Source organism: Schistocerca serialis, chromosome 10 (assembly GCF_023864345.2).
Source record: "Schistocerca serialis cubense isolate TAMUIC-IGC-003099 chromosome 10, iqSchSeri2.2, whole genome shotgun sequence".
In the NCBI taxonomy this organism is placed as follows: Eukaryota; Metazoa; Arthropoda; class Insecta; order Orthoptera; family Acrididae; genus Schistocerca; species Schistocerca serialis.
In genome coordinates this window covers 189,314,227-189,338,679 of record NC_064647.1, presented here as the reverse complement: position 1 = coordinate 189,338,679, position 24,453 = coordinate 189,314,227, and the positions used below count along the sequence as shown (strand labels likewise).

The window sequence follows — 24,453 nt, the reverse complement described above, 5'->3', positions numbered from 1 at the left end:
GGGTTTCCATCTGAGCTCTTGATATTCATACAAGTCGTTCTCTTATCTCCAAAGATCTCTTTAATTTTCCTGTAGGCGGTATCTATCTTACCCCTAGTGAGATAGGCCTCTACATCCTTACATTTGTCCTACCATCCCTGCTTAGCCATTTTGCACTTCCTGTCAATCTCATTTTTGAGACGTTTGTATTCCTTTTTGCCTGTTTCATTTACTGCATTTTTATATTTTCTCCTTTCATCAATTAAATTCAATATTTCTTCTGTTACCCAAGGATTTCTACTAGCCCTCGTCTTTTTACCTACTTGATCCTCTGCTGCCTTCACTACTTCATCCCTCAAAGCTACCCATTCTTCTTCTACTGTATTTATTTCCCCCATTCCTGTCAATTGCTCCCTTATGCTCTCCCTGAATCTCTGTACAACCTCTGGTTCTTTTAGTTTATCCAGGTCCCATCTCCTTAAATTCCCACCTTTTTGCAGTTTCTTCAGTTTTAATCTACAGGTCATAACCAATAGATTGTGGTCAGAGTCCACATCTGCCCCTGGAAATGTCTTACAATTTAAAACCTGGTTCCTAAATCTCTGTCTTACCATTATATAATCTATCTGATACCTTTTAGTATCTCCAGGGTTCTTCCATGTATACAACCTTCTTTCATGATTCTTAAACCAAGTGTTAGTTATGATTATGTTGTGCTCTGTGCAAAATTCGACCAGGCGGCTTCCTCTTTCATTTCTGTCGCCCAATCCATATTCACCTACTATGTTTCCTTCTCTCCCTTTTCCTACAGTCTAATTCCAGTCACCCATGACTATTAAATTTTCGTCTCCCTTCACAATCTGAATAATTTCTTTTATTTCATCATACATTTCTTCAATTTCTTCGTCATCTGCAGAGCTAGTTGGCATATAAACTTGTACTACTGTAGTAGGCGTGGGCTTCGTATCTATCTTGGCCACAATAATGCGTTCACTATGCTGCTTGTAGTAGCTTACCCGCATTCCTATTTTTCTATTCATTATTAAACCTACTCCTGCATTCCCCCTATTTGATTTTGTGTTTATAACCCTGTAGTCACCTGACCAGAAGTCTTGTTCCTCCTGCCACCGAACTTCACTAATTCCCACTATATCTAACTTCAACCTATCCATTTCCCTTTTTAATTTTCTAACCTACCTGCCTGATTAAGGGATCTGACATTCCACGCTCCGATCCGTAGAACGCCAGTTTTCTTTCTCCTGATAACGACATCCTCTTGAGTAGTCCCCGCCCGGAGATCCGAACGGGGGACTATTTTACCTCCGGAATATTTTACCCAAGAGGACGCCATCATCATGTAATCATACAGTAAAGCTGCATGCCCTCGGGAAAAATTACGGCTGTAGTTTCCCCTTGCTTTCAGCCGTTCGCAGTACCAGCACAGCAAGGCCGTTTTGGTTATTGTTACAAGGCCAGATCAGTCAATCATCCAGACTGTTGCCCTTGCAACTACTGAAAAGGCTGCTGCCCCTCTTCAGGAACCACACGTTTGTCTGGCCTCTCAACAGATACCCCTCCGTTGTGGTTGCACCTACGGTACGGCTATCTGTATCGCTGAGGCACGCAAGCCTCCCCACCAACGGCAAGGTCTATGGTTCATGGAAGAAAGTAAAACCTAAGGAAAGGGGAAACATAGCAACAAGAATGCCACAGGAAATTGTTATTGGCTGGCCACTTACATAAAATATGGGCGAGCTTGTCACACAGTGAGCAAATTAAAATCCTCTCCCTAAAATCTTTGTAAAAACATTTGACAGGGCACAGAACTTTAAAACTTTAGCCACATTCGTCCAAGTGTTGCCTAAAAGAGATGGCAGGTCCGCTGGCAAGTCAGCCGCGACCCGCTCGTTTTTCGTAACAAGCAGAAAGTCCTCGAAAGCCAACAGTTTTCTGACAACCAGCACGGTCGATCTGTTGCGACGCGAGGAAATTTGCGAATGCCTGCGCAAGCACCAGCAGTTCCCAGCGACGACAGGCCGGTGCAAGCAACAGTCTGGCTGAGAAGCTATGCCGCTGCAGCCGGAGCCAAGTAGGGCCAGCGCTAAATATACTGCCCGGTCGCACTGCAGCCCTGGCGCTCTGCCCATCCCACTGCCCCCCTCCTTAGCGCACCCCCCCCCCCTCGTCTATCTAAGCTCGAATTTTTTGCAGTTTCGTAAATTCGACATCGAAATTGCATATTCTGCTTAAAATATCATCACGATATTTGTTTGTAGGCGCTCTAGAACTGTCCTCAGCGCGGTCAAGGAATGGTCCCACACGTGTACTTAGGTTTGGAATTGCCCTCAACTCCTCTAGATTACGCAGGATATTGCCAGCCTACACGTAGGTATGCCCTCCCCTACTAGAAGTATGTATACTGACGTACGCAAGTGTCGTGCGGCTGATGCTCAGCCTGTTTAGATTTCTCTCCGTGTCAAGTACTCAGCCTCATTTGTTGCTGTTAGGCTCTTCCTCCCCACAAACCAGCTGCCGCACCCATCTCTCTCCACTCGCCTCCCTGAGCACTTTCATCCCCTTGACTCACACCACAATGAGACTCACTTCCCCACGAAGTGAAAAACGCAACGGCCCTGTCACGTCATTTGTAAAAACAATCAGTTTTAAAATTTTTTGGAACGTTGTTCTAAGAAAAACAGCGATCTATTATTGTAACTTATTTAATAAACAGAGCCGAGATCGCATTGGAGTTAACTTTTTGTGATGACCCGTTTTCATAGGTAAGATCATCAGATCTAGATTCCTCGATTACAGCAGGAATCGATGGCGTGGAGCAGGTCCGACTGTGCGGGCCTAGAAAACACTGCTGCGCTCTTTCTTCTGCGCCAACCACATGGCTCGTGTAACGTCTGGCCCGAGCCAAAAATGGTATTTTTCGTAAACTTTTAGCCATATGGAGCTCACACTTGTGTCACTTCTGGCCACTACTGTAAATTTGGACGAAATCTCTGATAGGGCGCAGTATCCTTGTGAACAAACAGTAAAGGAAGCAAAATCATTGGAAAAATGAGTTAATTTCAATTCTTCTCCTTTAACTTTGTTTCCCCTGAGATAATTCTCTCAGGAGCTAAGCTGTGCCGTTCTTCCGAGGTTAAAAAGCTTTTTTTAACTTATTTAATATACACGGTCGAATATCATCGCGACACGAGAAGTGGCTACCGTCTCCGCAGTGAAAGTACTGCAGCCATCTGACAAAGGGTAGAGTTCATTACATCCCTCTTGAACGTAAGCAAGGCCAGTCTGACCAACAACGAGCGAACCATAAGTATGGACTACTACTTAACCACGAAACACGTCGAGAATGGAGAAGATTTGGTGGCAGAGGGCCTAATGTGGAACTGTCTTTCACCTTGACAAGTCAACACAGAGCTGTGTACAGGGGATGCACCACGGAGATGTACATGAGCGGGCCTGGAGAAGAGGTTGTAGAGATAGCGACCAGATGCAAATGGGACCTCCTGACCTGGGCCACTGTTGTGGGAGGCAGATCTCTGTACCTCGAAAGAAGAGACGGAAGTTCAAGTACTCCATGGAGCAGCAGATACTCAATACATGAGTGATCAATTGTCGCTGCAGAACATGCAACGGCCTCCACTACGAGGCTTATAATGGAGAGAGTCTGAAAGTTTCCAGTCGCCAGTCATACCCTACAATTGTGTACTGGGTCCAGCATCTGTAACATCGAAGGTTATGCTCAGCAGTATGCAAGACTCTCAATCTAGATGGGATTGGACCACTGAGTTGTAGAGCTGCAGCTGAGTAGAGTGGTCTGCACCCCAGCTGGTATCGCTCAAGAATCGTAGAGTGTTGAGAGGAGACCAACATGTCTGCTGTCTGCTTTAGACGAAGACGGGGAAGCCGTGTACACTGGGCATCAAACATCAGTCACAAGAACGATGGGAATCCGCCCCATCAAGGACTGACCATCAAGCTACTGTTCTGGATTGCGATGCACTGTATGGTAAAGGAATATCTGAAGCAGTTCTTAGAAGCCGGAAACTGGTAGCAATGAGCGAGAGTCCAAAATTGTGCGCCTTATGTTGCTCCCTGCAGTCTGCGTTTGCAATGTTCATCGTGGACAAATTAAAATAAATGCACAAGAGGGGGAGACACGTAGGTCCTGCACCTGCCACCAGATCACCGATCGCCACTAAACAGGGGACACAAAAACCCTCCAGAAACGTTCTCCTCCAGATAGGAGGTGCTAGGTGCTACAGGAGAGGCCAACCTGTACCTGGAATGTGCTACACAAAACTATGTTTCGGATAAAAATCGGGAGCGGGCCACGGAGGCCCCAGTCGTGTAAGGTGGCAAGAACAACGTGGTGCCATGTCGTATCATAAGCTTGATGTACATCAAAGAAGACTGCAGCAAGTTGCTGACACTGGGCAAAAGCTGTTCGGATAGATTCCAAGTAGGCTACAGTATCTGCAGTAGAACGACCTCTGCAAAAATCAATGGACGACAGATGTCCATTTGAGGAGGCAGTTTACTCAATTTCAAAGCTGAAATAACTACACTGTCTCGCCAATGGCGCACGAGGAGAATGTGGACCAGAAAAGTTAAGGCACTTGGGCAGTGGGGTGCAAGGACTTCCCATATGCAGAGGGCGGCTGCCGCAGTAGATGCAAGGAGGAGTCTCGTCACATCAGTAATATGTGAGACCAAAACGGAGACCCCTGAAGCAGTGCATGGGAGGTGGGATGCAGGGTTTCACCTCACAACGATAAATCTTAACTTTTCCGGAAGGGTATCGCCTTCAAAAGAGGGGGTGTCAGCCTACATCCCTGTGACTAGTACTTCCCTTCCACGTGTGGTTTCCGCTACCTTCTGGCTTTCAGTGGACCGTGGCCATGACAGTAGATACGGCCGACTGACGCCCGCGCCGCATTCCTGTCCGCGCGGTACGGGCGGCAACGCTGCGCATGCGCACTCTTTCCTCCTGCCGAGGCGCCACGGCTTCCTCTGCTGACGACAGCACAGCTCGAGCAGTTCACGCCAAGCCTCGGGCTCGGTTCGAGTCTATCTATACGGGAAAGATCTGGTCACTTTCGTGACACTTTGCGTAGCTATTTTCTTTCTTTATAGCTTCGTCAAGGGGCAAATTTCTGGTGTCAAACTTCGAAATCAGCCGCTGGCACCGAATTATAACAAAGGGATAAGGCTATTCAGGTTTCCAACAGAAAATAATCAGAGAGTAAAGTGATGACAAAAATGTACAAGAGACCAGTGGAAACCAACCTTACATTACATCTTGTGTCAGAAGTGATTAATTTTATAATTACGGCTGTAATTGAATTTTCTGTAGAGGAAATTGCATCACTAAAGAAGTCCTGCATTGTTACTGATTTTCTAAATTTTTAAGTGACAGTTCCAGTGTTGTTGAAATACATTTTTCACTCTGAAGATTGTAAGGATACAAATTTAAAACTTTACAGCCGAAGTTCATTAATAATATCTCTGAAAGTAATCAACTCTTAAGTTTTCTGCTTTACTAATCATGAACAAATTTCTCAACATAAAAGCTGCACTAGCAATGTGTATCCTATTTACAACGCTGTCCCAATGCTGTACTATATATCATGACGTGAAAGCCACACCTCGATGGAGTCTATGGTTATGGTAAACTACGTGAAATGTGGAGGTTTGAGACTTCCCGGAACTACAAAATCAGCTTGGTCTGATGTCTATGACCAATCTACGAACTTAACAATGCGATTTTCAATTCAGAACTAGCAAAAAGGCGCTATGTTGTCTGCTTTAGCCCCAGAATGGTGCCTCCATAAGGAAAATTGTGTCCAGACCCCTCTACGCAGATTTCGAAAGTACCGCAATCTTGCGCCGTCTGTCGGTATTAGCTCCACACCGAATATTCCTTTATTCTCGCGATCGTATAACGAGCCAATAAAATGCTGCTTTACTTTATTATATACTTAATTTCTAATTACTTTTCCTTCTCCTCCTCTCATGCCAATGTTCAGCATCTTTTTTCCAAGCCTACTTGTCTTTTCTGGTCTATGAACAGATGCCGCGTAATTTCTCTGCATCCTAGTTGGTAAATATTAGGCGCCAGTAAACAAATGCAACGTTTTCTTCTGCTAAGCTGTATCAAGTGGTTTCCTTGGCTATATTATTTTTTCTTTGGCATTCACACGAGGCGTGCCACACAAGCGCGAGGCATTTTCGTGGACTAAGACCGCCACTTTCTAAAAGTTAGGTGCTGCTACAACCATTGAGGAAATTATGGCACCCCCTATGACTTCACAGGCAGGCGTCAGGAATCACACATCGTATTATGATTTTTCTTCACGAATTTGTCTCCGTCATCTCATGGTAGGTTCGGGTGACAGACTAAAATTACAAGAAAAACAAACCCCATGGGGCACGCGTGATAACGGCGGCGACAAAGAATTTCCAGTGTGCTTGTAATCCTGGTTTCAGACCAAGAATATTTCAAACTTTAAAAACATGAACAGTAGTAGTCACTAGCAGCTGAAGATAATTGATAAGGAGTGAGTAGAATACTCCACTGATTTTGTTTACATATTAACAGTTTCCCAGCTCCAGCAAATTAACTTTCCGTAGTCCTTTTGCTCATCAACTATCCAACACAATCTAATATATGTGACAAAATGTTCAGATGAGTATGAATTGTTGAAGTTGTTTCTTGATGGCTTCACATGTATTGTGCTTGTGCTTGAATTACCTCATAGACTTTTAGGAACAAAAAAAATGGTTCAAATGGCTCTGAGCACTATGGGACTTAACATCTATGGTCATCAGTCCCCTAGAACTTAGAACTACTTAAACCTAACTAACCTAAGGACAGCACACAACACCCAGCCATCACGAGGCAGAGAAAATCCCTGACCCCGCCGGGAATCGAACCCGGGAACCCGGGCGTGGGAAGCGAGAACGCTACCGCACGACCACGAGATGCGGGCCCACTTTTAGGAACAATTTCTGACTGCTGAGTCTCCTGAGGTCACTCAAATTTTTCTTTCTGTTATTGTCAATCCCATATTAGTGTGTGGTTTGGAAATCAGTGGCGAAACGTGTTACAGAAGAAATTTGTCTTCCGACACTCTTGGTAACAGATAACACAATGATTATACAGGATGTTTATTTGAACTGAAACCATTAAAATAGCTCGACAACTACATATCAGTTCAAAAAAGTTACAATTTGTCTTTGAGGACATCCAATGATACCACACACTACCCACCACCCTATCCCTGTGTGGTAAACAAATCTTCAATGAGAACCCATTTTTATTGTAGAACACAATTATACAGAAAAATATACTTCCCATTTGTCTGATGCATTTTCTTCATTTCACCACAGATGGCACTGTCATCTGAGGACTAGAAATGGGTACACAATTTATGAAATACTACTCTATGGCCCTTTAATATCCAATGGCTTGTGGGATCACATCTCCATGTTGTGAAGGTAGGACAGGCCAGTATTTTGTAACTAAATATAGACCTGATATCTTCTTTAGAATCCAGTTCATAATCCATCCATTTTTGTGCTATTATCTGTTTCCATCACCCAACCCATTCTTAATACTAACAGCAGCAAAAGCTGAACAGACTATAGTCTACTTCGACAAAGACACACTTTCATAGTCCACTTTTCACTATAAACAGTCAGATCTCGTCAGTATGAATTATATGACTGACTAGTGGTTTGTGTGTGTGTGTGTGTGTGTGTGTGTGTGTGTGTGTGTGTGTGTGTGTGTGTGTGTGTGTGTGTGTGTGTGTGTGTGTGTCTGTGTGTGTGGGGAGGGGGGGAGGGGGGGGCAGGGGGGGGGAGAGGGAGGAGCAAATGCACACTTTCATATCCACACACTTTGGGAACACTTATGATTAATTCTTGTATGTATGTACATGAGCATATCTTATCTGTGTTAGGGAGGCCGCGCTAATTTTTTAATAGTGGAATTGTTGATACTTCAAGAAAAATGGTACTGGGTCAGGATGCTCCTGATATGTACTGTCTTCTACCTCAAATTACAGCCAACACCAAAACAGTACAGCACTGGGCTGATTAACTTGTGCAGGGGCTGGGGAAGTGTTGTGGGTATTGGTAGGGAGTTGGATGCATTCTTTTGAGCACGAGAAGTGCATGTACAACATAGTGACAACAGTAAGTATTATATGGCACTATTCTGCAAAGGTTAACCATCATCTTATTAGCCCCAAATAGACAGTGCATACACTTATCTCGGCTGTGTTAAGGTTTGAAACAAATGTCTAAGTCACGTGGCAGAGTGAATAGGTGAGTTTTGTCAGTGTACACTGAAGTGGAGCAACTTACATTTTTTCTCATTTACAGCTGAAACAGAGCAAGTCCTTACCTCCATATTATATATATAGTGTTACAGCTACCCTAATTTCTCTGAAATCCTCAACACTAAAGTACTGTGATAGTGCTATACATTTGGCCACGTGAAATCTTAATAAATAGTTTGAAAGATTGTACTAACTGCTCCGAAAGATTTCACCACTAATGAAGGCAGATTGAAGGCACTGGTGCAATAACGAGACAACTCATTTGCATACATTCAAGTAAAACAATTGTCCACGAACTGGAAAAATTTAACTGGTCTTTTCCCAACTTTTATTTAGTCCACTAAGACACTAATAGATTATTAAATAATGAAATAATGCTTAAGATATTTATTTTTAAAGAACTGGACTTTATATTGTGCAAACAATTTATCATTTCACTTGGCCTTTTCCTCACATATCTCACTGTACATGTAGAAGTAACTCTTCCTGAATCTGGAAACAGTTCCTAATTTGCTAAGCTAAATTTGATGAAATAAATACCCACATATGACACTGCAGAAATACCTGCATTATATGATACTACTATCACATACCAGAATATGATTACTGTTTACTGTTTGGTGCAATAACAAGGCAAAGCCCATACACGTTGTCTGGTTCTTGCCCCAAATAAGCAACGTTCATTCTCTACTTTATTCCGAATTTGCCACGTGGACAGGTCTCATTCATGCACCATACGATCGAGCTATTTCAAACCACGCAATAGTAATAAATTTGCATTATCAGCCAGATGGGTTATTGGTTATTTTGCCAGTACCCATAATTTAACTGTACTCCATAAGTGTTCAGCAGAAGGGTGGAGTCACTTATCAGCTAATCGAAATGGTTTCAATACAATGACATCACGAGCACCCTCAACTAATTTCGGAAGCCTACGTTGTTGGGTCACCGCCAAGCCAAAGGAAACTATTTAACGTCAACAGCACGGTGGACGTACTGTGCCTGAATAACGTAGCGACTGCGAAAAACCCGCTCGGTAATTTAACAGAACAGCCTAGAACCGGTGGTTAGAGAACGGGAATTTTCGTGCAGGCGCGTGCCCGGCTGGTCGCGCGGGGCAGAGGGAAGAGGCCCATCTCTCAGCTAATGGCATCCGCCGGCTGCGCGCGGATGTTGCGCAACGCTTACGTCACAGCGTGGGGCTACCTGCCCCGCGTCACAGCCTTCTGCCGCCACTCCAATTCCCTGCCCTTCTTTCATCAACCGTAAGCGTCAACTCGTCTGTATATCCACCTCTATCTTATTTGGGGGATTGTCAAAACCTACGGAATACCGGAAAAAGCATGTAATGCGCGTAACTGAATCAATCCATCAGAAACTAGAAGTGCCGCGTTTAAGGCCAGTAAACCTACGTATCTAGCGTTTGCAGACTTAAAGAGAAAGCTTTTGACAATGATGACTGGCATACTCTTTCAAATTCTGAAGGTGGCAGGGGTAAACTACAGGGACCGAAAGGCTGTTTATAATTTGTACAGGAACCAGATGGCAGTTTTGAGAGTCGAGGGGCATGAAAGGGAAGCAGTGGTTGGGAAGGGAGTGAGACAGGGTTGTAGCCTCTCCCCGATGTTCTTCAATCTGTATATTGAGCAAGCAGTAAAGGAAACAAAAGAAAAATTCGGAGTAGGTATTAAAATCCATAGAGAAGAAATAAAAACTTTGAGGTTCGCCGATGACATTGTAATTCTGTCAGAGACAGCAAAGGACTTTGAAGAGCAGTTGAATGGAATGGACAGTGTCTTGAAAGGGGGATATAAGATGAACATCAACAAAAGCAAAACGAGGATAATGGAATGTAGTCGAATTAAGTCGGATGATGCTGAGGGAATTAGATTAGGAAATGAGACACTTAAAGTAGCAAATGAGTTTTGCTATTTGGGGAGCAAAGTAACTGATGATGGTCGAAGGAGATAGGATATAAAATGTAGACTGGCAATGGCAAGGAAAGCGTTTCTGAAGAAGAGAAATTTGTTAACATCGAGTATAGATTTAAGTGTCAGGAAGTCGTTTCTGAAAGTATTTGTATGGAGTGTAGCCACGTATGGAAGTGAAACATGGCCGATAAATAGTTTAGACAAGAAGAGAATAAAAGAAGACTATAGAAGCTTTCAAAATGTGGTGCTACAGAAGAATTAGATTAGATGGGTAGATCACATAACTAATGAAGTATTGAATAGAATTGGGGAGAAGAGTTTGTTGCACAACTTGACAAAAAGAAGGGACCGGTTAGTAAGACATGTTCTGAGGCATCATCAAGGGATCACAAATTTAGCATTGGAGGGCAGCGTGGAGGGTAAAAATCGTAGAGGGAGACCAACAGATCAATACACTAAGCAGATTCAGAAGGTGTAGGCTGCAGTAAGTACTGGGAGATGAAGCTTGCACAGGATGGAGTAGCATGGAGAGCTGCATCAAACCAGTCTCGGGACTGAAGACAACAACAACATTAACTGTCTCATTGTAATGATACATTGTCCTAAATTAGTGGTGCAATCCGTCGACCAAAATCTGCAAATGAGTACTACATGGTGATATGTAGGTACAATTCACAGTGCTGCCAATTCTTTTCCTGTGGGAGCCCCTCTTTCTTCACTTTCACATTTTCCAAAATTTGGTATTTCATTTCTTTAAGAGAGATTTTCTGTAATATTCGGGAGCGCACTGTCAAGAGCGAGTTTGTTCCATTTTGTGAATGTCATGTTTTCACGAAAAACACCTTACACATCTGTAGGATACATAACTCCTTTACAAATCACACACACAAATTACAGATAATTTAACAGTAATACTGCGGCAAATAAATGGTTATATGACTATTTACAATAGATCTCTCACTACTTTTAGTACAATATTTTGCATGTTCTAAAACTCTGCTACCGATTCGAAGCAGTTATCTAGGAAGATTACTGTTCTACTAAAAAGTGCTAGCAACGAAATGCTCGTCTTATGTGGAAGACGACTGTATTTTTATCCCAATATTTGCGGAGGAAGTTTTAAATTTTATATCCCCACTGACTGAGTATGGAACTTTACTTGTGTGATGTTCATGGGCATTGAAGTTTTTATTTGTGTGTAGTGAAATAATACAAAGTTTCAATTGCCCACATATGTAGATGTACTGCTACAAGAATCAAGCCAGGAGATTACAGAAAAGTACCAGAAAATCGACAACCACGCACAGAAGACTGGGCTAAAGGTGAGTCAAGACAAAACAGCATTCATCCAATTAGGAACAAAAGAGCAGCACGAATTTCTTACGATAGGTGCCATGAAGTTTAAGATAGCTCACCACTTTCAACACCAGCAAAAACAGCGTAAAAATGGACATCAAGGAAGAATATCAGTGGAAATGGAAACCATGTATTCCCTCAGGAAGACGATCAGCTCGAAATTAATATCAACTAATACTAATATAAGAATCTACACTACTGGCCATTAAAATTGCGACACACGAAGATGACGTGCTACAGACGCAAAATTTGACAGGAAGACGATGCTGTGATATGCAAATGATTATCTTTTCAGAGCATTCACAGAAGGTTGGCGCCAGTAGCAACACCTACAACGTGCTGACATGAGGAAAGTTTCCAACCGATTTCTCATACACAAACAGCAGTTGACCGGCGTAGCATGGTGAAACGTTGTTGTGATGCCTTGTGTAAGGAGGAGAAATGCGTACCATCACGTTTCCGACTTTGATAAAGGGCGGATTGTAGCCTATCGCGATTGCGGTTTATCGTATCTCGACACTACTGCTCGCGTTGGTCGAGATCCAATGACTGTTAGCAGAATATAGAATCGGTGGGTTCAAGAGGGTAATACGGAACGCCGTGCTGGATCCCAACGGCCTCTTATCACTAGCAGTCGAGATGACAGGCATCTTATCCGCATGGCTGTAACGGATCGTGCAGCCACGTCTCGATCCCTGTGTCAACAGATGGGGACGTTTGCGAGACAACAACCATCTGCACGAACAGTTCGATGACGTTTGCAGCAGCATGGACTATCAGCTCGGAGATCATGGCTGCGGTTACCGTTGACGCTGCATCACAGACAGGAGCGCCTGCGATGGTGTACTCAACGACGAACCTGGGTGCACGAATGGCAAAACGTCATTTTTTTCGAATGAATCCAGGTTCTGTTTACAGCATCATCATGATCGCATCCGTGTTTGGCGACATCGCGGTGTACGCACATTGGAAGAGGATATTCTTCATCGCCATACTGGCATATCACCTGGCGTGATGGTATGGTGTGCCACTGGATACACGTGTCTGTCACCTCTTGTTCGCGTTGACTGCACTTTGAACAGTGGATGTTATATTTCAGATGTGTTAGGACCCGTGGCTCTACCCCTCATTCGATCCCTGCGAAACCCTACATTTCAGCAGAATAATGCACGACCGCATGTTGTAGGTTCTGTATGGGACTTTTTGGTTACAGAAAATGTTCGACTGCTGCTCTGGCCAGCACATTCCCCAGATCTCTCAGCAATTGAAAGTATCTGGTCAATGGTGGCCGAGCAACTGGCTCGTCACAATACGCCAGTCACTACTTTTGATGAACTGTGGTATAGTGTTGAAGCTGCATGGGCAGCTGTACCTGTACACGCCATCCAAGCTCTGACTCAATGGCCAGGCGTATCAAGGCCGTTATTACGGCCAGAGGTGGTTGTTCTGGGTACTGATTTCTCAGGATCTATGCACCCAAATTGCGTGAAAATGTGATCACATGTTAGTTCTAGTATAATATATTTGTCCACTGAATACTCTTTTATCATCTGCATTTCTTCTTGGTGTAGCAATTTTAATGGCCAGTAGTGTGTAACAGTTGTATACCCAGCAGTCATGTACAGTTCAGAAACCAGGAGCATGAAAAACTAAACGAAAGAAGTATTAGAAGAATGAGAAAGATATGAGGACTAATCCTAGATAAGAGAATGGATAAGGGGGGGGGGGGGAGGGGAATGTCGTAATCTACCCCTTGACGCAATAACCAATAATACTATAGAAGCAGAAGAGCAAAAGAATTCAGTGGGCAGGGCATGTAGCCCGTAGGCCAGAGGAAAGACAGGCTAAGAAAGCATGAGGGGAAACCGAAAGCTACACGCGCCACTGGTCGATTAAGGCAGCACTGGATGGAAGAACTGGCAGCCCTGGAGACTGAAGACACTTGGGGGGAACCGGGCACAAAACAAAGGAATGGAGGCAGTTTGTGAAATCAGTGCGTAGTCTCTAGGGCTTGTGACCCCCTGGATATGACTGACAGAAAACTTCCCCCGTGATGTGTACCCCAGTGTGCAACTACTAAGAAGGGAACAACGTCTGGCGTGGCCGACGCTGAGACACGCCACACCAGCGAGGGATATTGGAGCGGTGCAGTGGAAGTGGAAGTGTGCCGTCGGCTGCAGCGATCGATACTACCGTGTGGCGCTGCATCGGTTGACGTCAGACGCCGTGCCTGCAGCTGTGCTGGGCTAGCCGGGCATCACTAGCGGCCCTCTCTTCCCCACTCTGTACACTACCCCCACACGTATAGCACTGCTATTGTTACCTCTAAATCATGACCGACGAGTCCGCTTACATGATGGAAGAAGAGATTGATGAGCTCGCGAATGACCCCATGCAGAAAAATCAATGAGATTCACTGAAAGGTTTCAGAAACCTTCGCCATCAAAACCATCTATTTTACTGAGTGAGAACAAGCTCTTTGCAATTGGTTGCACAACAGATTAAGCCTCGATCAGAGCGACCACAAACAAGACTGGAAACTTGTATGGGTGCTGCAGCACCTGTCCAGATTTCGACACAAAATCTGTGTTTAAGTGATCACAGGAACAGAGTTGCATACTAGACATGAAAAACATGTGTGAGGATTTTAATGTACAGGCATTTAAACCCTGAGTTGTAAACGAACTGAGTGAAGATGTGCGAAAACATCAGGCCTGTGGGTGAATGCTCGATGTCTTTACAACTCTTCCTTGAAGGGGAAACACTTTCTCAGATAAGCGAGAAACTTATTTCTGCATTGAAGGAAACCCACATTTTTATGAAAAATAACCCACCTCATTTAGGCTGCAATGTTTGCAGCCCACTTGGTAGGTTCATATTTCTTTAAGGGTGCAGTGAATCACATTGCTTATCTCACCATGTTACATGGTTTGTCTATGCCATATTTGCAAGGTATGTGACTGCTCAGTTGTGTATGGTACTAGTAGGATGCAGCAGCAGCAGCAGCCCATTATGTATTAAGAGAACTGCCTGTAACCCAGTACTCAATCTCTGATGGTCTTCCTACATTTCTTCTTCCAGTGCATTCACAACAGACCCTTTACCACGAGTCTCTCCTCCCATATGGTCTCCATGTTTCATTTTCCCTATTTCCCTTTACTTTTCGTTGAGGTTATATAGGGTGGCGCAGTTAAAAGTAGCCCCTCCCTTTTGCATGCAAATGCAATATTTTGGCTTCTGAAATAAACAGTTACAACGAAGGGCAGTTTTATGCAATGAGCAATTGTTAGCATTCTTCTGTCAACATTTCAGTTTACTTGACCAGTGAAGTTCGATGTTTCTCTTTGTAGTCTGCAAAGCAACCTCTAGATAGCTGAAAGAAGGAAAATTGTGGAAGCAAGTTCAATTAAGGAAACTCACGAAATTTCTGGGGGGTCAGGTATCCAGATAGAGGACTACCAGCAGAGAGCAATACAAAGTGTGAATAAAAGTTGGTGCACCTTTAGATCTGTGTGAAATATAAAATGACAGACTTCCTTCAGTTCACACACCAAAAATTATTGCAAGCATTTGCCAAAGAATTATTCACAGCCCAAGGAATTCCACAAGTAAATTGGTCCAAATGGTGCATATAAATAGGAGTTGCCAGCAGATATTGAAAAGTTAATTTGAAGCCACACTGACAGCCATACAGCAATTACAGGTGGATGACAAACATGTAGATTACTGCACATGCCCATTGACTAACATCAACGATGGTTTGTTAGACCATTTCCATTGCATCATGCCTGATGACACATGGTTTCATTTTTCTGATCATGTGAATTCACAGTACATGTGGTAATGGACACCAGAGACCCCTAACACTGTGTCAGCAACCACTCCATGATGAAAAATCTGTGTTTCATGCTGTGTAACAGGAACTCACATCACTGAATCAATATTTGACACTATCCTCAACATTGTCACCTATATGGAAATTTTTGATACATTTTGAGCTCACCTCACTGAATATGAAAGACAATACTACTTCCAGCAAGATGTGAAACATGCCACATGTCTAAGGTATCGCTGACATGAGTCAACCATGTCTTCACTGAGGAACAATGTGTCAGCTAACACATTTATGGCCACCATGTTTGTAAAATTTAAAATGTGACTTTGTTGGGACACCTCAAGGTCTGTGAAACAAATCTGTACACAGCTGTGTATTTCTGTTGCAAGGGATCACTTTCAGCATCTTAGATAAATGTATTTTTCATGGTAAATAAATGGTAGGCCCATTTCAGCCCTTCATTTATGTAATTTCACTGCATTTCCTTTATACTTACACAGACTGCACCCACCTATATATCAAATATCCTAAATCTTTCCTTATATCTTCATTTCTTTTTTGATCTTTTCTTGTAAACCATTGCACTCTTCTTAGAAATCTTAGTTCTTCAGGCTGTATTCTACTTCCTTGGTGGTTTGTTCTTACCCATGTTTCCATTCCATAACTCAAGGTTGATAAGGCTACTCTTTTGTACAACTTCAGCTGGGTTTCTTTCCTGGTTTTATTTTGCATAATTGTTATGCTAGTTCCACATATGGAAATAAGTTATTTAATGTTTGGCCCACACCATGGTTATATTTGTAAGTGATGACTGACACACACACACACACACACACACAGACAGACAGACAGACAGACAGACTATCCCATCCCCCCACCCCACCAGCAAACCAAGTGGCAGGAGGTGTCCCCTTTCAAACTGCAACTGGTTTAAATCTAGGAATAATGTTTGCATTCCCTTAGGAAGGTTAAAACCTGGACTGCTTTAACTGCATTGTCAGTCAGGATGTGTGGTAATGACTAGTTAAGGCATAATCTATACCGTAGCACTATGGAGCCTGGACATACCTCGGGTATGTGGCCGACACCCATGGCTACTCCACAGGTGCACTGAGGTATGCACCAATGTGTTGTGTATGACAAATACAGATGGAACCTAAGACTACAGATCCTCCATCAGGCTTTTCTTGATTACTTTCGAATAAGAATTTATTTGTGGGTCCACAGCTGACAATGTTTCTTTTGGAAACACAAGTTCCACAACTACACTTTATTTTATTTACATTTCACACTTTGCTACTAGTTTCTCACGCTGCAGAACTATTTCCAAAAACAATTACTTTTTCAGCTACCAACTCAACAGTTTGGCTGCAGTGAGTGCTTGAGACTCGTGCTGCATTTATATCAAACTGTAGCTATGGCACTTACTTGCAAAACAACTATCTTCTCGTTGTGTGAGGCAAAGTGATGTTCACCACCTTACATAGGTTTTTTATCCTCCTGGGTTTATCCACTCTTCTCCCAATTTGTACCTTATGGCATCTGACATGAGTCCACAACTTCTGGGATTTCTACTGCCAGCAGGTCTATTGTAGGTTCTTTCTCACATAATGCATTATGTCAGCAAATCACATCCCCAGCTGACTACATAGTTTATGTCCAGAGAAATACTGTGGAGGTTAAAAGATGATTGTGAATAACAAACCAAAGGATGAGTCAGATTAATTTTCAATCGCTTTCAGCCTACTGATAAGTACTGCACACAAGAATATTTCCTGCAGGTTGATATTTTGGGCTTGTGAGAGCTCTGTATTGCTACTAATTGCGTCATGTAGATATTGCACACAATGGGAATACTGTTGTCCCTAATAGTTTTTGTCAGTAAATACATTTGTCACTCAGTCTTACTGAGAAACATCCACTGACTGGTGAAACGCGGCAAGGGCGCCGACAAAAATCCAGGAACAAGATCTTCAAACAACCACAAGCTTCGCACATTTCATTTCAGGAACACCTGCCTCTTGCAGCCTGTTAGTGAAAAATCTCGTGGCCTCTACACGGCGACTTCCCCAGTCTTGCTGATACCTAAACCTGGCATCCACTCCAGGCAGAATCACACTGAATTGGGATAGACGTATTCTCAGCTCCTAAGAGCAGAGGCGCCTGTAATCTTTCAGTGCACTGAGCAATCTTTCTTCCAGATCACTGATCAGAACTATACTGCAGTTTAGCTGGACACCTACACCCATTATTTCCAGTGGCAACCAAGTAGCATCTTTTAGAATACGAAATTTACACACAACCTAGGTTTTGGGAGTTACAAAGGCTAACAACGTGAAACAAAGCTATTTGTTTCAAGGCGTGGGACATGAGAAAGTTTTCACCGGTTGGACACGCAAAAGTTTTCACGGTTTACGAAGTCGTCTTCGTATCGAGGTGCGTGTGAGGTGGTGTACAGAATTTCCGCTTGTCAATCTAATTTCTCGTACTTACAACAATTAAGATTGAAGTCTGATAAAATTATGTAATGCATAGATTACTACTCACCTAACAGCGGAGATGTTTAGTCTCATATCGGCACAACATACTGTCCAAGTTTGCTTTCGGCCATAAAGGCCTTTATTGGAACTTGTTTGACAGGCTTTGTTGTTTCTATCTGCGACTCAACATCTCCGCTATATGGTGAGTAGCGAACTATCCTTCACATTATGTTGCCATCATTCCATCCTGTATTGTGTAGGTTTAAAAGTTTTTTTCATGTTACCAAACTCTATCGGATCCAAAAATTTCACAGCCCATAACAGACGGCAATAGAAAAAACGCTACATACCATGTGTTTTGGGTGCAATAATCATCTAGCCTTTGTATTCGCCAAAAAAACCCTGCAAAGTTTGCGCACATCGCATTTTAATAGACACAGCATACCAGATATTCGTCACGCGAGGTTAAAAAATGCGTTCCGAAAGCGCACGCTATTCCGCACTTGCGTCACACCAGCACGAACGCACGTTAACACGGCACAGTTACGTCACGGCTATTGAATTACAACGGTCACGTGACCACAGGTAGTCATTCACGCGCCGCATGTAGCAGCTTCTCCGCCAGTACACACACTTACCTTATAGTTCCTCCGTCACCATTGCATTCAAAGCACACAGTCGCTTCCAATGCAGTGACAGAACACACGGCAACTTAGTCCTACTGCTTCCTGTGGCTCAAAAATGAAATCAGATTGTGTAACTGTTTTACTCTTGCAGTTGGCTCGGTCTCCTCTTAATTTACTTTTTTCGACGTTTTCTGGATTACTTAAGTTCTCTCTATCTTACGGGGGGGGGGGGGGGGGGGGGGGGGGAGAGAGAAACTCAATAATAGAAAGTTTGTAGAACTGGCGAGGATAGAAATTCTTATGTGGTCTTAATAAAATTGCTAATTCTTGTAGGTTTTTCAACTTTTTGCTTGTAACAACGTCTTCATGTACCTTAAAATGCAAATGACAGGCTAAAATACGGGTAAATAAAACTACACGTTTACTGCAGTTTTTACTGTGAAATGAATTAATATTCATTGCGGCAAGAGTAATTGTTTAGGAAACAGTCTTTAAAGCAACTTCATCGACAGCTTAGATAAAAAAAAAGATGCATAAACAGCACTTATGTACAAAATAAAGTTGGCTTTAACAAATGAAAAACAATGCATTGTTAAATCAGTCTAAAGTTGTTTAAGTGCCACCAGGACCTCAAAGTGGAGAGATTTATGTGGCTTCAAAACTGGATATACGTGGCTTACTTTTGTACAAACAAAAGCCTGCACATTCGGAAGAGAACGAGGCAGTGCGAACACATGCCTTTTTTTATAACATCACAGAGATGGCAAACGTGAAGTACATGACGTAAATTGTCTAGACCACTTTTTAATTCTATTACTGTATGTAATAGATTTCAGGTTCCCGGGACGCCTTTAACTCTTCTATTAGTTCAAGGTCCGTAACAGAGAAGCATAACTTCTCTCTATCCGACCGTGACTTTTCTTGAACGATTTCACATTGTTTCTAGACTGGTATCCCAAGACTTATTCGCGCCTGTAACAAACTGGGTAGAAAGACCTACACCAACAGCAGAACAATGTGTACGACCTGAAAAAAGCAAATCGTGACAATTACAGAACCGCTTTTCCTTCTTTCTACGGCAAAGGCAGCATGTGGACTAGAGAACAAAGTTATAAAATGTAATCTGTGATCCTGCAAAACTCAGCAAACATCTTATGCGTCTGGCACCAGCTATGATTTCAGGTTTTTAACTGTTTCGATCCGTAAACTGATCGCACTACACATTATCGACGTTCTTCAGTCTTTGGCTCTTCTTCCCAGGATATGCTCTACATGAAGACGTTATGAATATAATATGCAGTACGATTAATTCGCCAAAGAGCTCTTCAATTAGGACAGCAAACTTTATCTAAAATGTCTTTTTAGCAAAGACAATTGCAAGACAAACACACAATGCTTATATTTCCCACGACATCCCTTCTGTCTATTACAAGACAATCATTGTCTAAATTTATGAAATGCGGCTGCTTTAAGATAGACGATACGTGCATCTGGCCCGTAGGACGGCTTCTTAAAAGATAAGAGTTCAGATTTTCACGACAAGCTTTTTATCAGCTGATGAAATATTAATTAAAAAGCAATTACTCAACGTTTCGAGTCCTCTATGGGGAAGGCTTTCCAGCCAACGGAAGATTACGCTTTCTCCACGTAGCGACATCTACTTCCCAGAGAGAAATTTCAACCGTACAAATCAAAATGCGGCAGGTTAAAAGGTTTCTTCAAATGGGTCGTTTCTTGCACGAAACTACTTAAGGGGAAACTCCCCATCGCACCCCCCTCAGATTTAGTGGTAATATGGCCTATTGGATAGCTCGTCGAAAACTGAACACGGATCAATCAAACATGAAACAGGAAGAAAGTGCACTGAACTGTGGGGAAAAAAGCAGACTAGAAAGAGTGCACTATCCAAATTTAATGTGTGCAATATCGAGTGACGTTATTGACAGTTGTGTAGTGGTTGTGTGATCACTGTGTTAAAGCCTGCGAGAAGGGACATCCAGGTCCAAATCTCCCTCTTATCCAATTATTTTTTCACAAAATTACGAGATGACCGACCAGTCATTGATGTCTGTTATATTAAAATTTGTGTGTGTCGTGGCGTCAGTTTGCAACAGCGACGTTTAATGATGGGACCTATTTGTTCTACACAGGTACCGCACATACCTCTTGCGTTTCGTTGAGACGTTTTGACTAATACCTTCGTTGTAACAGTTCACTATTTATTACAGGATGAGTCATGAGGTAGGAAGATCTTATCGTCGCAAGTAAATTTGATAAATAGTGTGAGCAGGCGAGATGCCACAGAATCCTCTCACAGAAATGAAAAACGTGTGTACGTGTGTGAACTACGTCACAACGAAGAAATTCAATTTCGTTACACGTCACTGTTGCAAACGGAGAATGCCACGACACACACACACACACACACACACACACAAAACTAAGTACAGACATGGCAATGACCGAACGGACAGTTCGTAATTTTGTGAAAAAATAGTGCACGAGGGAGATTTGAACCAGGATCTTCCACTTCGCAGTCTAACACCGTGACCACACAACCACTACAAAACTGTCATTAACGTTGCTCGATATTGCACACCTTAAATTTAGACCGTTCACTCTATTTTGCTTCTTTTTTCCACAGTTCATTACATCTAGTTCCTGTTTTCATATCTGATCTGTATTCAGTTTTTGACGGGCTATCCAATGGGCCAACTTCCCACTACATCAGAGGGGTGCGATGGGGAGTTTCCCTTCTTAGGACGTCTAGGTATGTCGACCACACAATGTTTTCACGAGTCTGCTGTACGAAAGCTAGACACCTTCGAAAATTTCGAGAAAGTGCGTTCTCACTGCCACGGGACCTGTTTCCGCTGATACTATATGAACGTGTCAAGAGAGTGACAGATTTCGCTGTCATGTTCAGTTGGCCGAATTAACTAATTTAAAAGCTTGCACTGGCTATACACAAGATTTGAAGCAGGTGTTTCGAAATGACCGGCTGCTGTGTGTGTTTTACTGCATACCTACTCTGGCACTAGAAGACTGACTTCAGTTCGCAAGTAGTTTTACGATCAATGACGTAACCACCCTACAGCCCCTCGTCTGATGAAAAAATTGAGGTTTTGCTTCACACTGGAGATTGAAAAGGTAATGTGTAGGGTAACACCTTGGCGTTAAGGTCGTGTGTTCAAATCTTATTTTGAAATTTTTATCAAAATTACTTTGATCAGTTTTATCCAATTAATTGGTTTATGTATTTATTTCCATTGCTTTGTTACATTTTAATCATATCAACTTTTCTCTTTCTTTGCTCTCATTTTCCTTCCTACCATTCTTTTTCCGCTTGAAATTTTGTTTCATATGATTTAAATCAGTCATGTATAATTTTGGTTTAAATGTTCGTTTTATTCTATTTTTGCCCATGTTACTGCACCAATTCCTATTCTTCATTTTGCTTGAATTTCATTTACAATCCCTTCTCTCGTTTAAATCTTCATCTGCATTATTTCCTTCGTAGTGAAATAGGAATTTTGGTTATGTTTTATACTTTTTTTAGGAGGCTTACCATCCAAAAACAAATTTATATCTTGCAAGGAAATACACATTTTGACACCATTGCAGTCACTATGAATACATTATTTTGTCTTGTTTTTAACCGACAGATCGGCATTTTCAAATATTTAAATATTATAACAGATGAATATAATTAAATTCACATTTACAAAATTCCAAGTGGAAAAAGAAAGAATGAGAAATGAAAATCCATGGATTAAAATGTTAAAAAGGAATAGAAATAAAAAAAATTACGCACATTTAAACCAATTAATTGAATACAAGTAATGATCAAAGTCATTTCGATGGGTTTAAAGTAAAAGATTTTCAGCACCGGACGAGAATCAAACCCACAGCCGTCAGCACACGAAGTCCTTAACCGAGCCACTACCAATACTCAAAATCCTTCCCTTTTAACGCTATTTACGCTCACCTAAAGTTCCGAATATATTTTCATCGATTACACTCTGAAGGCCCGTCAAGGTGAATGGCTGCAGTGTGTTTGAATTTTTAATCTTTGAGTAAAAGAACCGCAGACTGTATAAGCAGCTGATTTTTGAATTTGTAAAGATACCCATTTCTTGCATATTTATGTAGGTAGTTTGCTACACGATCCGTGCACTGGGGTATCCAAATCGTGGAAATATTACCTCGTCTGAAAGATTTCCGTACAAGTCACGAACTCCATTAAGGGGTAAGTTCACGAGGAAACGAAACCTAATAATAAAATAACCTGCGGAGGCCAATGCAAGGGGCACGATTATACACTTCTTTTCATAATGCAAAATGAATTCCAAGTGACAACGAAGTGAAACTATGCGAAATAAGGCAGTGGCATACTTTTCTGCCACCAAGCCAGCACGGAGACACTGAAAATATGCAACAAGTAACATTTCTCCCCAGCAAAGGCAACCAACTTGTCAAGGGAACTGCACGCTCGGACTTATAGCAGCTGGTCGGCTTTCACAACGTCTTTCACTTTGGGATTCAGCGAGCTCACTAAACAGCCATCAACTTTTTAGTAATCAGCGTCATTTTGCAATAGTTCGAGGTAGATGCTCCTCAGTTGTCTTAATTACAGCTGCTAATTCACTGTTTCCACTATATATTTTGAAAGTTTAAATCGCTGTCAAAGCGAAAATAAAGACATGCATACAAACCATGTTCTCGATACGTTTCTTTGGAGTACAGTTTTGATTCTGACTGTTTTACAATGAGATCTAACCGTATAGGAAATTTTCGTGCCTGGGCAGGAGACAGTATGGTAAGGCAAGCCAGTTACGGAAGACCATCGCACCAGTTCACACATATGTGGCTGGATTTGCAATAACAAAAGGCAAATTCTAAGGGCAGTGGCATCAAGCATTTACGAAAGCCGCTAACTTGCTTTGCTAGCAGCAACGTGTCAAGTCGCCTGTTTCACGTTGGGCCACAGCTTTCTCCGCAGCGAGGCGTACTACCAGCTGTGCAACTAGTTTCGAAGCGCCAAGAGTTAATCACGCCCACACAGCATTACAGCCAAGAAAAAACTTCAATACTGGTTTCAGCAAACCGATTCTGCAATTGAGGGCTAACGCCCCATTGACTTTAGATTTATTTTTCAGTTTTTCTATGCGTATACTTTGTCTTCGTGGTGGGTGAACACTGCATGTAATTCACGAAATCTATAGAGTAAGTTTGAGCAAAATCTGCCAACTCCAATTTAGACTCACATTTAAGCAGAATGACGTTTGGATCAGCAGTTATGCCAGCAGTTTTATTTATCCAGTGAAATTATCGCTTAGGAAGATATAGGGAAAAACATTTTAAATGAAGTGACTTTCAACTTCACTTAAGTTAGGGCGATTTATAAATATTATAAATTTCAGACTAGAGCTAATCTTAAAACTATTGCCCTAACTGATTACGGATGCACAGTTTTAGAATCCCCTTACAGTACATCAGTTTTATGATACCTATATCATGAACAGCATGGTACCATCTAAAATCAACTCTACATGTAAATTATGCGACTGAAGAACTTTATGTACGACTCTACACAGCTATCAAGAAAAATAACTAGATTACGATGAACTAATATGTGAACGAAATTTATTGCAAGAATAGGGAGAGGGCGGTGGCAGGTGACGACACTTTAACCTCAAAAATAAATTCTGCAACACCACTTTGAGTTCAACGCACACGACACAGCTAAACAGTGAGTCTGAAGCTAGTTACTAGCAACTCCACATCTAGAAGTCTTCCAGATCAAACCTTATCAATATGGCATCTTAATAGGGCCTAGTACATTTTTTTTAAAAAAAAAAAAAAAAAAAAAAAAAAAAAAAAAAAAAA

General features: G+C 42.2%; 1 protein-coding gene across 2 annotated transcripts in view; it reads right to left on the bottom strand.

The window, feature by feature from the left end:
- LOC126425101 (eukaryotic translation initiation factor 5) overlaps nucleotides 1–24,453 on the bottom strand; it is a 113,683-nt gene that overhangs the window by 88,614 nt on the left and 616 nt on the right. The window lies entirely within an intron of this gene.